Consider the following 14,224-nt stretch of genomic DNA (forward strand, 5'->3'; position numbering starts at 1 on the left):
GTGGAATGTTTGTGAGTGATGTTTATGGAAAGATATTTACAAAAGGTGTTGTTCCTAATTAACCAATGGTGTGAGGGGTGTTGTTTAAGAACCAATCAAGTTCTGGGTGAACGATCCTGTCTATAAAATATGTGGAGTTCCTAATAAACCTCGCTTTATGCCTTCTGAGCATGGAGTCATTGTCACCTTCCTTCAGCTGTTTCTAACTCAACAGCGACAACAGTCCACTAGGAAATATGGGACAAGGTTAAGGGTCCTCAAGTTCCAAATTATCCTAGAGATCCTGTACCCAAAATATCTGGAGTTGGCCAATGGCATTTGGGATTTTTTTATTAATGAGATTTGCTGTTCGACTGCCGCGTCCAGGGAGGCCAAACCCCTAGGTCGCGACCCTGAATTTTCAGGAGGAGTTCTGCTGTCCCTTGGCCCTCAGTTAGAACAGAAAAGGATCATATGCCCCAGAAAAAAGTACCTTTGTCTGATAAGTAGAAAAGCCCAAAGGTAAATGTTAACAAGTGGTTGGAACCAAGAAACTGCTATTTACAAAAGTGGAAGTTACATCTAAAAAAGGATTGTTGTTTTGATGTGAAATGAAATTATGCGGGGGGGGTGTAAAACAAGAAGTTGTTTAGGTGTAGTATATAAGAGGAGTTTAATAGAGTTATTGTAGTAGTAAACTATTACGTGGGGGGCCACGTGTTTCGTGTGGTCGGTGGTCAGAGATGGGGACGACACACACCTCAGAACTTCATGCAACAGCAGAACAGCAGTGAACTTTATTGTTCAAGGTTAGTTTATACAAAGGGTCTAAAACACTGATTGGTCTAATACCCACACAGCCCAGCTTCCTGACGAGTGAGATGTCTGCAGCTTAGGATGGAACGTGATTGGTGAAGTCTTTGTGTAGATTTGAATCCAACCTATCCCTGCCTCATTTGAGAACCTGTTATTTGACAGCTACAAGCCAGCTGCAACCGTGACAGCAAATGAGAAAGTTATTTTGGTGCGTAGAAGAGACTCAGTTATCTAAATTTTATCCCAGGTGCTGCTATTGGGGGACTGACTTACTGTGGTGAAATAACTGGGAGTAAAAGAAGTGAGTAGCCAGTAGAGAAAGAGTATAAAATTGTATTGGGGTTTTCGTAATAAAGGGAGGAGGGAGAGAGGGGATAGTCCTAGTGTACAGAAGGTGCAGAGCAAGTGTGTAAAAGGTGTAGAGACAAGAATAAGTAAGGAAATAAAGAGTTAAAGTTGTAAGAGTTAAATTTTGATAAAGATGTAAATACAGAAGTCAGAAAGCCCCTCAAGAAATACCACGGGACAAAAGACTAGTAAGTTAAGTCCCAAGGAAGACATAGCCCAAAGAAGGGCTCTACCTCCTGGGGGATAAATATCATTGAGAGCCCTTGATAACATTAAAAGTAAGTTCCCAGGAAGAGACATTAGAATTTATAGTTATTACTGGGGCAGAAAGAACTTGTGTGTTTACTGTTCCAAAGGGGTGTAATGTAAGTAATGACACTATAAAAGTAACGGGAGCAAAAGGAGAAAGGTTTAAGGCTCCTGTAATCAAAAACATAGTAATTGAAGGGGAAAATAGAATAGGGATGGGAGATATTATATTAGTCCCTGGAGCAGGTTGTAACTTATAAGGAAGAGACATGCAGATACAATTAGGAATAGGGATAATACCTGAAGAAGGAAAAATGACAGGCAAAGTACTACAACTCTGCCAAGAAAATGAGGAAAGAATTAACAAAGAAGTCTAGGCTGGAGAGGGGAATAGGGGAGGATTGGACATTGACTGCATAAAAATAACAATTGAAAAGGAAGAATGTCCTATATGTGCACATCGGTACCCCATATCATTAGAAGGACAAGACTACTTAAAGCCAGTAAGAAAGGAATTGATAAAGGATGGGACATTGGAACCTTGTATGTCTCCTCATAATACCCTTATACTCCCAGTAAAGAAGCCAGATGGGATTTATGGATTAGTTCAGGATTTAAGGGAGGTTAACAAAAGAACTAGGACTTGAGACCCAATGGTACCTAATCCCTATACCCTTTTAAATAAAGTCCCACCTCAACATGAGTGGTTTAGTGTTGTGGATCTGAAAGATGCATTTTGGGCTTGTCTGCTAGCAGGGGATAGTTGAAATATTTTTGCTTTTGAATGGGAAGATCCAGGCACTGGATGAAAACAACAATTAAGTTTTAGTCTCAGTTCATTGTCTCTTGATGTCACTCTCTAAGGGGCTTCTGGGGCCTTCTTCACTCGAGAGTGGTGGATCTAGGCATTTTGATCTTGATTGCAGTTAAGGTGGTGAGAAGCATTAATACTCATAAATACTGACACCCCCCTTTCCATGGGAGTTCTGAAAAGTCAATTTCCTACTGCTGTCTGGATATATGACTCTTCCCAATCTGACTTAGTTTTGGTCTGGGGGTATTCTTGGGGTTAGTCTGGAGGCAAGGATCACACTGTCGGTTTACCTGAGTAATAGTGGCATATAAATCTTTGGCAACGATTCTTTCTATTAGATATGTGTTCTAGAAAGCTTGTGGAAACTACTACTTAAAAGTCAACACTTCATTTCGAGGCATTCTGTAACACTGGCAGCTTTGGTCATTCTGGGAAAGGAGCCACACTTTATAAAAGCTTTTAACTAGTTAGGCTTCAGTGTGTTTTCTGGTGCTCGACTTTCACTAGTGATCACAACAATGGGAAGGGATTACTAGCTCCCTTTCAATGGTAGCCCACCCCTTGTGGTTGTATGTCTCTTTTGATTAGAATTATTATATTCTGGCTTACCTTCAAGGGAAATCTCTCTATAATTACTTCACTCTTTGCTGCTTTTTTTGACTCTCCATCTGCTAGCTCATTTCTTTCTTCTAATTCTGAGCTCACTTTTTGGTGTGCCTTAATATGCCTTTTCAGGCAGCTGAACTGCTTCTAGCAGCTGGATTATCTCTTCTTTCCTTGTGAGGTCAGCAGTCCTCTCTCTAGATGTCTCTATGTGCATGCACGACTCCGAATGCATACCTAGAGTCTCTCTGCATCTAATCACTGCGTACTTAGCATGTCGCTACTCTTGTTAGTGAACTAGGTGTCTGCAGCATCTAAAGGAGTATCCTTTAGGTCTGGGCGGCTGGAGTAGGTAGCTTCAATGGTCTCTAGGCAATCGTGGTGTACTGCTTCTCCTTGATTTCTACTAAGAAAAGAAACTGGGTTGACAATATTAGTCACTACTATCTCTACATCATCTTGCTCTACTATGATGGCTTTGTATTTCAGGAACTTCTGTGGTGAAAGCTAGTGGCTGCTCTTTACTGCCAGTACTGCGGACACTGTGTGGGACACTAGCAGAGTCATTTTGTCCAAGGGTAAACTTGCGTGCTTCTTAAACATTCAGCATGACTGCTGCTACAGCTCTGAGGCAACCTGGCCATCTTTTGCCTGTTGCATCTAGTTGCTTAGAGAAGTAAGCAACTGCCCTCTTGTATGGACTCAAGTCCTGAGCTAGTATTTTCAGGGCAATTCTTTGTCTTTCATGGGAAGATAGAAAGAATGGTTTACTTACATCTGGAAGTCTCAAAGCTGGAGCTGACATGAGGGCACTTTTTAGCTGGTGAAAGGCTTGTGTGGCTTCTTTTGTCTACTGGAGATCTCTGTTTCTATTGGCAATAGGAGCATAGAGGTGTCTTATGAGCAGTCCATAATTATAAACCTACAGCTGGGACTACCCTGCCATGCTTAAGAAGGTTCAGAGTTTCTTTGTTGTTTGGGGTTTTGGGGTTTGGCATATGGCTTCTTTGCAAGCCTGCCTTAAAGTCTGTTGCTCAGCACTCACTTCATACTTTAGGTAGATTATTTTCTGTTTCACTACTTGTGCTTTTTTCTTTGATACTCTGTATCTTTGGAGTTTTAGGAAATTTGAAAGGCTTACTGTCTAGGCTACACATGCTTCCCTCGTCTGAGGGGTTACTAGAAGATTATCTACGTACTGCATTAGCTTTCTTTCTTCTTGTGGAGCGTCTCAGGACTCTGGGTCTTTGCAAGTTGTTCTTCAAACAGAATGGGGGAACTTTTTGTAGCCTTGAGGCACATGGACCACGTGAGCTGTGTTTTGCACTGCTTTTAGGGCTTTCCCATTCGAATGCAAAAATTTTCTGGCTGGCTTAGTGGATAGGGAGGCAAAAGAAGGCATCTTTCAGGTCTAAAACAGTAAACCAGGTTAGTTCAGGTGTTAAACAAGTTAGTAAAGTGTATGGATTTGCTACCACAGGGTATGAATTCTTTGTTATCTTATTGACAGCTTTCAATCCAGTACTATAAATTATTGGGCTGATTTCTTCCCTATCTTCTTTTTAGGAGGTACTGCTTAATTCTTACTGGTTGTGTTCTTCCTTAAGCTTGATTGCTATGGGGGTGGGCATTCTTCACTTTCCCTGGTATAGCAGAGGCCCATACCTCTGAAAATACTTGTTCTAATATCTCTTTACTAATTTCTTTCTTAATTTCAATGGCTGTTAATGTTAAGCTTAACATCTTTATATCATTTGCCTTCAGAGTAACCTCTGTATTTGAGAATGTTTAGCGAATTTGGCATATACAAAAGCTTCTAAGTACACATGTTACTTTAAAGGTTTGCAAAAGTATGTTTTCTCAGACTGGCCAGTTGTTCTCTACACTACAGCATAATTATTCTCCACAGGTACTAAAGCTTTATTTAAAACTGAATATATGGCCCCTGTATCAACTAAAATTCCACCCTTTTCTTTTCTTCTGGTCTCACTGCCTCTTGCAGAGCGGTCTGTTACCTCTTAGTTCTGGATGAAATTGGACTGCCAGGAGGGGGATGGGTGCAAATGGGTATACTTTTGCAGCCTGAGTCTTCTTCTTTTTTTATCTTCCTTATCTTTCCTTACTTCCCTTACTTTAGGAGGAGCTTTTAACAAATCATACGTACTCATTTTGCGAGTTGTAATCGCTTTGCGTTTCAGCATGATAAACTTTGTCTGATTTCATACATTGCTATCTTATGCTGCATGCTGAACAACACGTTTGATTTGCTTTCTCTTTGCTTTTTCTTTTTCAAGAGGTAACACTAGTAGGTCAGAGAGAGCTCTGAACTCACAGTTACTCTGCCATTCTGGGTGATTTCTTAAAGCAAAAAAAGCAAATCAGCATACGGTACCTAATCCCATTTACTTTTTTGTTTTAAAACAGCATTAACTGCAATAAGGGATTATAAATCTTTTTATTTTCTGAGCCACTCCTACTGGCAGCTTTCTCCTAGTGAGCCCCTCCCAAAGGGGCTAGTTCAGGAACCTCTTTGCTCTGGTTAGTTCTCATTATCTCCTTCTTCTTATACTATCTTGTTTCCACCCAAGCCTCACAGTGTCTTTTCTCAGTTTTCCCTCACACACAGACCTCCAGGTGGCAGGTATCAGATGTGATCTTCCACACATAAGCTTTAAGATCTCCGGTTCTGAATTGGCTTGATCGGGAACTTTCTATTTACACTTAAGACACAGAACAGCAATACTAGCGCTTCTCACAAACTCTGCATTGCACATAACATGCCAGCTTCTCAATGCACTAGGCTATTTCGTTTATCGCTTCGGTGTTTATCACTTCGGCGTTTATCATTTAACCTCTACGGCGGGTTGTTTTCAGTCTAAACTTACTATATTACCAGCTGAAGTCTCATAAGCTCATTCCTCTCTTCTATCGAAACCCTATTTTACAAAATCTCAGTCTTTTCCAGTTCTCTTCTTGCACAATCTAATTAAAGCATTGTTTCTACTGACACTCACTTTACTGCCTTGCAAAAGGCTGCGCTTGTTACAGCAAAAACTCTGATATGCCTACAAAGACACACACACACACACCCCTCCCCCCACCCCCCCCTTATCTCAAATTCACGAGAGTCAGGGCTTGAATTGTTGGGGGGGGGGGGAAATTCTTGGAATTCTTGTAATTTGTTTTACTACAGTTAAACATAAATCACCATACTGTAGTTCTTCCGTGTAAAATGCTACACTTGTTGCAAACAAAATCTTAAACTCTCTACAAATGCTACCATACAATCTGAGAATCACATTACCACAATGTGGGGGAAGAACTACACAAACTCACCAGGAAAGGGCATATCTCTCAAAGTGCCTACTTTTCTCACTGCAACACAGCATACAATAATTCAGCCTTTACCCACATCAGCTTTCTCTGGTCTTCACACACTCTGGACACAATCAAAATAACAGCACACAGTAAATTTCCAGAGATCAAGGCCAAACTACCAGGGCAAAGGAACTCCTTGAGCTCGTACTCACGGTTAAAATGTGCAAAATCTACACAAATCACCACCTTTAAACACAATAAATATCTTCACCGACATTTCTCCACTTGTTCTACTTCTCCGCAGGGCACTCTCTGCCTCCACAGCCTGCCTCAGCCGGCGCCTCAAGCCTCACCTGGCTGCTTCAAACTCGGGTAGAACTTACCCCCTGCACCATGGGTGAACTCACTTGTTCGCTCTCTCTTTCATACGCTACACACTCGCACGATTACAAACACATTAACATTAACCACACAATGCATAAACTATGCAATGATACAGTGTCTGGACACCACACACACACACACACACACACACACACACACAGGTTCACTCGACCCACCCCCAGGGTTGCTAGCGGTCGCTCTATCAAACAGGGATCCCCCGTCTCTAGTCCAGCCAGTCTATTGGCCGGTCTGCTTGCGGGTACAGGAACGTCTCACTCAGACGTCTCTGAGTGACTTGCTCAGACTTACTCAGCAGTCCTATCTCTCTCTCCTGGGGCCCTTTGATATACATACCGTATCTTCTGCACACCAGCAGGTCTTTGTCTGCCTCCGCAGGAGACAAGCTGAGACGAGCGGAGCTCCTCCGGGAGAATCCCGGGGCGCGCCTCGGAGTCCGTCTATCCCTTCTGCCCCTGCAGGGACAGAGACGGTCCCTTTGTGGTCGCCAGAATGTTTTGTGGAGATAAAAAAAACTCTACAACTTTTGTGAAAGTTGTAAAGCCGGTATGTTTATTACAGTGCTGGATGCATGTGGGAATCGTTCTTCTAAAATGACATGCGTACCTCTGGGAACTCTAGATCTTCTTTTATCTCTCTTTCAAATATATATGCATGCAATTTCACAATAGGTTCATACATATTCGTTCTACTGATTTTGCGTGATGCTACTAATTCTTCAGAAGGAACTCTTGGGTCAGGTTGCTTTGTTCTGTCTGCTCTCCTCTTCCTCCCTTATCTCTTGTCTTTCAGCTGCTAAGCACAGGCTCTTCGAGAGAACAGGCAGTCAGACTAAACAGCAAGCTACATACTTAACTCAAAGATGTACATTTCACCTAAATTAAAATAGATTTCTACCCTGGAGAATTTCCATTCTGCCTCACTCCCCACATTCAAAGCACTTAATAGCTCCCCTGGCCACTTGCAGTTGTTGGTCAATCACAGTAGCAATTAGTTCTGCTTTAAATTGTTCCAAGCCGATATTAGCACATGCCTTGATATAATCAGAAAGTTCAATGTCAACACAGTTATGAATTGGGTCCAGGGCTTTTTTACAGTCATTTTTAGCATTTTCATAAGTAAAACATTTTAAGATAGCATTAGCTGTTTCCTGCATATCAATTTGCCGCCTAACAGAGGATTGTAATCGATCAATAAAGGTAATATATGGTTCCTGATGCCCCTGCCTCACAGCAGCAACACCAGACTCTTTTTTGTATCAGATACTTTTTGTAGTGCCTGCATGGTAATAACAGTAGACTGATCCCATGCTTGGGAGGGAGTCTTAACTGTGCCTGAACAGTAAGCGTACATTTCTGTGCCAGAGAGCTGTGATGCAGCTATATTAATGGGAGGTTGTTGATTACCATTATTCAATGCCTGAATTTGAGCCAAATCTAAGGATGCTCTGTCCCGATCCAAAAAAGGCACAGTCTCTCCTTTGGGACACCTGTCCCCACAGTCTCTCCTTTGGGACACCTGTCCCCCCCATATTTTTTCACCCCCTGGGGCCGAGGGGCACCAACACTGAACCCTCTTGGTTCTGTGGCCATTGCCTCCTCCTAGAATGCAGTCTCTGTGTCACAAGGAACATGGTTCTGTCCATGGCTATACAAAAAGAGTCCAGCAAAAGCCACTCCATCATCTCTTCCCACTAGGATTCTTCTCTATTCTTCCACTATTTCTCACTCGCCCAGACCTCTCTCACACTTGCACATTCCTTCCTCATCTTCCACTCTATCTTCTAGGAGAGGTCAATGTTCTGTAAAGTTCTCATTCTCCGAAAAGGGGTTAAAAGCTCCTACAAGCGGCTGGCTGAACCCCCCCCCCTTCTTCTCCGTCCCAGCCGTGCTGCCGGCACAGGCCCATGTTTATCAAGTTTCAAGGTTACAGTCTCAGGCAGCGGCTCTCTCCCTCTCTCTCTGTGTCTCTCAGGGGGGGCTGCCCGATGGCTCCCGGTGTCTCTCTCTCTCTCTTCAACCCTTCCACCCCCGGGCTCAGGCCTACCTCCCCCGGCCACATGGCTTTTCCCCTCCCCCTGCCCAGCCAGCAGCTGGACGGGGGAGAGACCCGAACTCTTTCCCGCCGGAAACCCAAAAGGACCCTCCCAGGGGAGAGCTCTGCTTTTAACCCCGTGTTCTCAGAGGCGGATCCATGTCCTAAATGGCCAGGTTAAATGCCAATATTAAAATCTGAATATCCATTGGCCCAACCACAGCATCCCAAAAAACACATTTCCTGTCAAACCACCACACTGGGCAAAGATGTTAGGAGCATTAGCAGTTTCTACTGCCATGGCTAATGCATCCGCTTTCCTGTTACCTTCTGCAACAAAACCTGGGAGGTCAGTGGGTGACTGCACATGCATTATATGGTAGGGTTGCTTTCTGTGGGAGATTAGGAGTATTAATTTGGAGATCAATTGGTACACCTTTGGATTGGAAACCTCTTTGAGAAAAGCATGTTCTGCTCTCATAGCTATACCAGCAACATAAGCTGAATCTGTGACCAGATTGAAAGGTTCATTTTTTGAACTTTTCAAAGGCTCTGACAACAGCTGCTAATTCTGCAATCTGTGGAGATCCCTCCACTATTTGTATGTCAGATTCCCAATTTTGTGTTTGGGGGTCTTTCCATGTCATTACTGACTTGTGGGAAGACCCTGAGCCATCTGTAAAGATGGTTAGAGCTTTGAGAGGTTTTCTACTTTGGATTAATTTTGGGGTCAAATGAAAGGTTACATCAGGGTTAAAAAGTTTGTGTTTTGGGATATGAACTGAAATTTGGCCTGTATGGCTATCTAGGGCAAACTGGAGGTTTTCATCGGTCTGGAGCAAATCCTCCATGTCCGCAAGGGTTATTGGCAAATATATGTATGTGAACTCACACCCTGCAAGAGAGCAGAGGTGAGTTCTAGCCTTTTTTATTAAATGTGCCATGATCTCCTGGTAGGTGGTAAGTGTAGGTTGGCTGTTTGTAAAAATCCATTCCAGTATCAATAAAGGGTCTCAAAGCTGAAAGTCCCATTGGAAAATCAGTCCATAGAATCTAGGTGCTTTTCCCAGGATGACGAACTGGAAAGGCAGGCTGGGCTCGAAGCAATGGGCTTTGCATGAAGACAGGGCTTCCTGGACCTTGGTGATGGCACCTCGGGCTTCTTTTGTGAGAGCGCATGGAGAGTCCAGGTCTTTGGGGCCACAAAGAAGATTGAACGGGGGAGAAAGGTCCTCTGTTGTAATTCCTAGTAGTGGATGTACCCAGTTGATAGATCCGCACAGGCTGTGTAAGTCTCTCAGGTTTTTTGGGTCATCATTTATGGTGAGCTGCTGGGGTACGATGGTCCTTTCCCGGATCTTGACTCCACGGTAAGTCCATGGGTTGGTGTACTGTATTTTATCCTCACAAATCTCCATTCCTGCCTTTTCTATGGTTTCAATAGTCCTTTAAACTGTTTTGTCCAAGTAAGCTTTATCTGAAGCACAAACCAGGATATCATCCATATAGTGGTGGATGATAGCATTTGGAAATAATTTCCAAACGGGAGACAGGATGTGAGACACGTACCACTGGCAAATAGTGGGTGAGTTTTTCATGCCTTGAGGAAGATAATACCAATGATATCTTTTGAGTGGAGCCTGTTTGTTAAGAGAGGGAACGGAGAAAGCAAACTGTGGAGCGCCCTCAGGGTGCAGTGGAATGCTGAAGAAACAGTCAATATCTATGATAGCAATTGTCCAGTCTCTAGGCAGCATTGATGGGGAGGGCAGGCCAGGCTGGAGGGGGCCCATGTCCTCGATGACCTCGTTGATTCTGCGAAGGTCGTGGAGGAGCCTCCACCTGTTCATCCCAGGCTTTGGTAGTATGAAGACTGGAGAGTTCCAAGGGCTGGAGGACTCTACAATGTGGCCTTTGGTGAGCTGTTCTTCCACCAGGGTATGTAGTACGCGCAGCTTGGCTTTAGAGAGGGGCCACTGTTCAATCCAGATCGGCTTGTGGCGTTTCCAGGTGAGACGAGGTGTATCTGGCAGTGCTCGTGCCTCAGTGGCCCCAATTAGAAATCCCGAGTGGGAATACGTAGGGAAGCCCTCCATTGGGATAGAACATCCCTGCCCCAAAGGGTGATGGGGGCCCTTACCATGAATGGGTGGATGGTTGCCAGCTTGCCTTCAGGCCCTTTGACGAGGATGTTGTTCTTGCTTTGCATTGATACTGTAGCTCCACCAATCCCAGAAATCATGCCTGCAACAGGTTGTAGATCCCAGCATGCTGGCCATTCTGAGCGGGCGATGATGGTCACGTCAGCACAAGTGTCCAGCATCCCCGGTAGGTGGATCTTCTCCCCTCTGCAGGTAAGGCCGCACTCGATGGTAGGCTTGGTTGGTCCCACGACTTGTGCCCACATTGCTGTAGGGTTGAGAGGAATCTGTTCCCTGTGATTCTTTGGGAGTAGAAAGGCTTGTGCGATCGGAGTTCCCTTTGAAAGGAAAAATGGTAAGTCCATGCAGTACAACTGGACAAGAATCTCTTGTCCCAGGAGCACTGTTTGCACTTCTGGCACAACATAAATTTCCTTTGGGCTATGGAGGGAGTCACCTATAATTAAAATGTCCGAAGGACCGCCTTTTGGCCCATATTTGCCTGTTGGAACACGATAAACATTCTCATTATTAAAGTCAATGGACAGAGCAGTTACCTGTGGGAACTCAGCACATCACTCCGGATGTCCAGAGTTACCGAGAGAACCCTTGGGGGGCTCGGAAATCCTGGAATGTTGCCAGGAGTGTTTGGTGGCTTGATTTTGATCCATCCACGAAAGTGACAGCAGTTTGAGGACGTGAGAATCACTTGGGAGTGAAGGGTGTAAAAAAGACACATTTATAGGGTGAAATATAGGTTTTAGGGTTTTTGGTACAGGGGGGTTATGGAGACAAGATGGAGGGATCAGGGCGTGTCTTGTCCTTCTTTCTTCTTCTTGTCATCCATTTTCTGTGGTGATGTTGGCACTTGGGGATTGGTTCATGGTGAAGGTGCACTTGCTAATATGGGTGAAAGGTATTGGGAAATAAAGGTAAATATCATGTACGTAGATTTTAGTATAAAAAGACACGACCGCCCCGTGGGTGGTCAGAGTGCCCTTGGCTGCCTTGCAGGTCAGACCTCTGTTGGGCAGACAGAAAATTTTGTAGATAAGAAACAATAAACAATCTGAAGATCGAAAAACTGAAGAGTCCAGACTCGTCCTTTGAAACGCGTGCCACCCAAGAACCACCCTACCCGTGTCCGGGCAGAGACAGACAACCGAACCGGACATTTGGCGTCCCTGGGTGGGCACCCGGTGGGCAACCCGGGGGGCTACCCGGCGGCGACCAGCGACCCAGCAGCATCCGGCGGGCACCCGTTGAGCCACGGTGAGCTCTGGTGCGCACCTCTCGCAGTGGGGCAGCCTTGAAGCACCGAGTGGGCAGCTCCCGAGCTGGACTCGTTCCCAGGAGAGCACTGATAACTCCTTGGGAAAACAGCCAGAAAGCAGCCAGGAGAGTCTGAAGACGCAGCAGCCACTGAGAACATCGCACTCCTCTTCGGCCGAAGAAAGTTCGTAGCAGAACAGCCCGGATCGGAATCGGAAAGGCGCCTCCGAATCCATCTCCTGTGATCTGCGGGCCGGTGACCAGGAGCCTTCAGACTGCTCTGACGACAAATTCGGTGAGAAGGTCAAAAATTAAGAACATGGGGGGTACACTCTCCCGGGAACAAATAGAGATTCTGTCCGACCTACAGGGTGTGGCAGACACACACACTAGGGGGATCCCAAAGAAAAAGCTTAGAGAGCTGTTGTTGTGGGTGTGGTGTAATTTCCCGTACTCAGAGACACGTTTGTTATTTGAAGTGGGTTTTTGGCAAGAAGTTAATATTAATAGACACCTATATTTTTTAGCCACGAATGATGATAAGACGGCCTTGAGATTGCTGTCTTCTGCAAGAATTATGTTAGAAGCCACCTCGACTCAATCTAGGGGGTCGGCCAGGCAACAACTTGTTACAAATCCCACAGGGACGGAGGGACGAGACCAAGGCTCGAAACGGAGATTGGCTCTGATCCCGATTGGCCCAGGGGAAAAAGCGCCCGAGGAAGGGAGACAAGGAAAAATGTCATTGCCTTCAGTCCCACCATCCCAAAGACCCAAGGGACCTCCAAAACGTCCTGAGACCCCAGAGAGTGCAGGGGCTTCAGGCTCCGACTCAGGCACAGACAACACCATTCCACTCCCAGATGAAATGAGGTTTTCTCCCAGCGACATCGAGGAGACAGGTCGCTCTTTAAGAGCGCACGGTCGCGATTCGCAGGAGTCAGAGGGAGATGGGGTGGCAAAGGTGGCGGAGTCAGGGAAGGGGATTGAAGGGGAACAAGAGGGAAGGGGGGATGCGCTCTCTCGCGGTGGGCGCAGCGGCGCGGCGGCGGCACTAGCTGGCGGGAGGGGCATGGAGGCAAAGGGGGACACGGGTTGTGGTGTGGCTTTTGCGAGCGCTGCGTCGAAAGCGGCAGCAGTCTCGACTGGCGCGGTGCCAAAAGTGCGCACGAGGGGCAAGGCTCGCGGGACAGCCGGGGAGGGCTCTCAAACTGATGCGGCAGTGTCAGACACGGGCAGTGAGGGTGGAGCAGCTGCAGGGCTCCAGCAAGCTACCATGGGGAGACGCAAGGGACGCGCGGTGATAGTGTCAGACCCGGAGGTCGGGACGCGGAGATCGGCTCGGATCGCGGCACGAAAGGGGGTACCGCCAGGGGGAGGGCCACGCGCTTCAGCGGGGGGGCGTGAATACAGCGTCGGAGGAGAGAGGGACAGGAACAGACACTAGGGAGGAGATTTCGGAGGTGGAGCGGGACGGAGACAGTGACGTCAGTTCAGGGGAGACAGGGGGCGTTCCCGAGGGCGCGCATGTGCGGGAGGTGCGGACGGACCGCGGTCGGAGGCGGGTCCGATCCCCTGTGACGTCTCGGGCTAGGAGGAGGGGCCATGCTCCGGGTTCGACATCCCGGGGCTCCACCCCCTCTCCGGTCCCGATGTCTTCAGCCTCAATCCCTGTGGTTCAAACCTCTTCCACTCAAAAGAAACGTTCAAGTATTCAGCCTCCAATGTCAGCTCAGTCAACAGCCATGCAAACTTGGTCTCAAACACGATCGCAAACGTTGCAGTCTGCTGAGCAGGAACCGATCGAGTTTGTGTCGTCATCACGGTCGTCCAGGCAGACGACAGCGCCACCTCGTGGAGGGATGACCGCAATGCAGGACATGCCAGACCTGTTTGACAGCGCCACCACATCACCTGTTGGCCAAACTGCAACAATGCAACAATTTTTTCCAACAACGTACAAAAAGAAAACCACATTAAAGAAAACAACAACAACAACACAACAAAAGGATAATTCTCCATCAACTTCAGGATCTCATGAAGTTGAGGACAATTCAGATGAAGCTCAACCCCAAGGAGAAGAAACAATACAAATTACAGCATCAGAGGGAATTCCGGCATGGATGTTTTCGGCAGCAGAAGCAGCAAGAAATCTTCTGCAGTCTTTTGATGCAGCAAGAAGAACGTGTTCACGAGAACCTCAAGTTTCTTTTTCAGATTTAGGAGCAAGACTGAAAACTTCAAAACA

The sequence above is a fragment of the Molothrus aeneus genome, chromosome W (genome assembly GCF_037042795.1).
Source record: "Molothrus aeneus isolate 106 chromosome W, BPBGC_Maene_1.0, whole genome shotgun sequence".
Taxonomy (NCBI): domain Eukaryota; kingdom Metazoa; phylum Chordata; class Aves; order Passeriformes; family Icteridae; genus Molothrus; species Molothrus aeneus.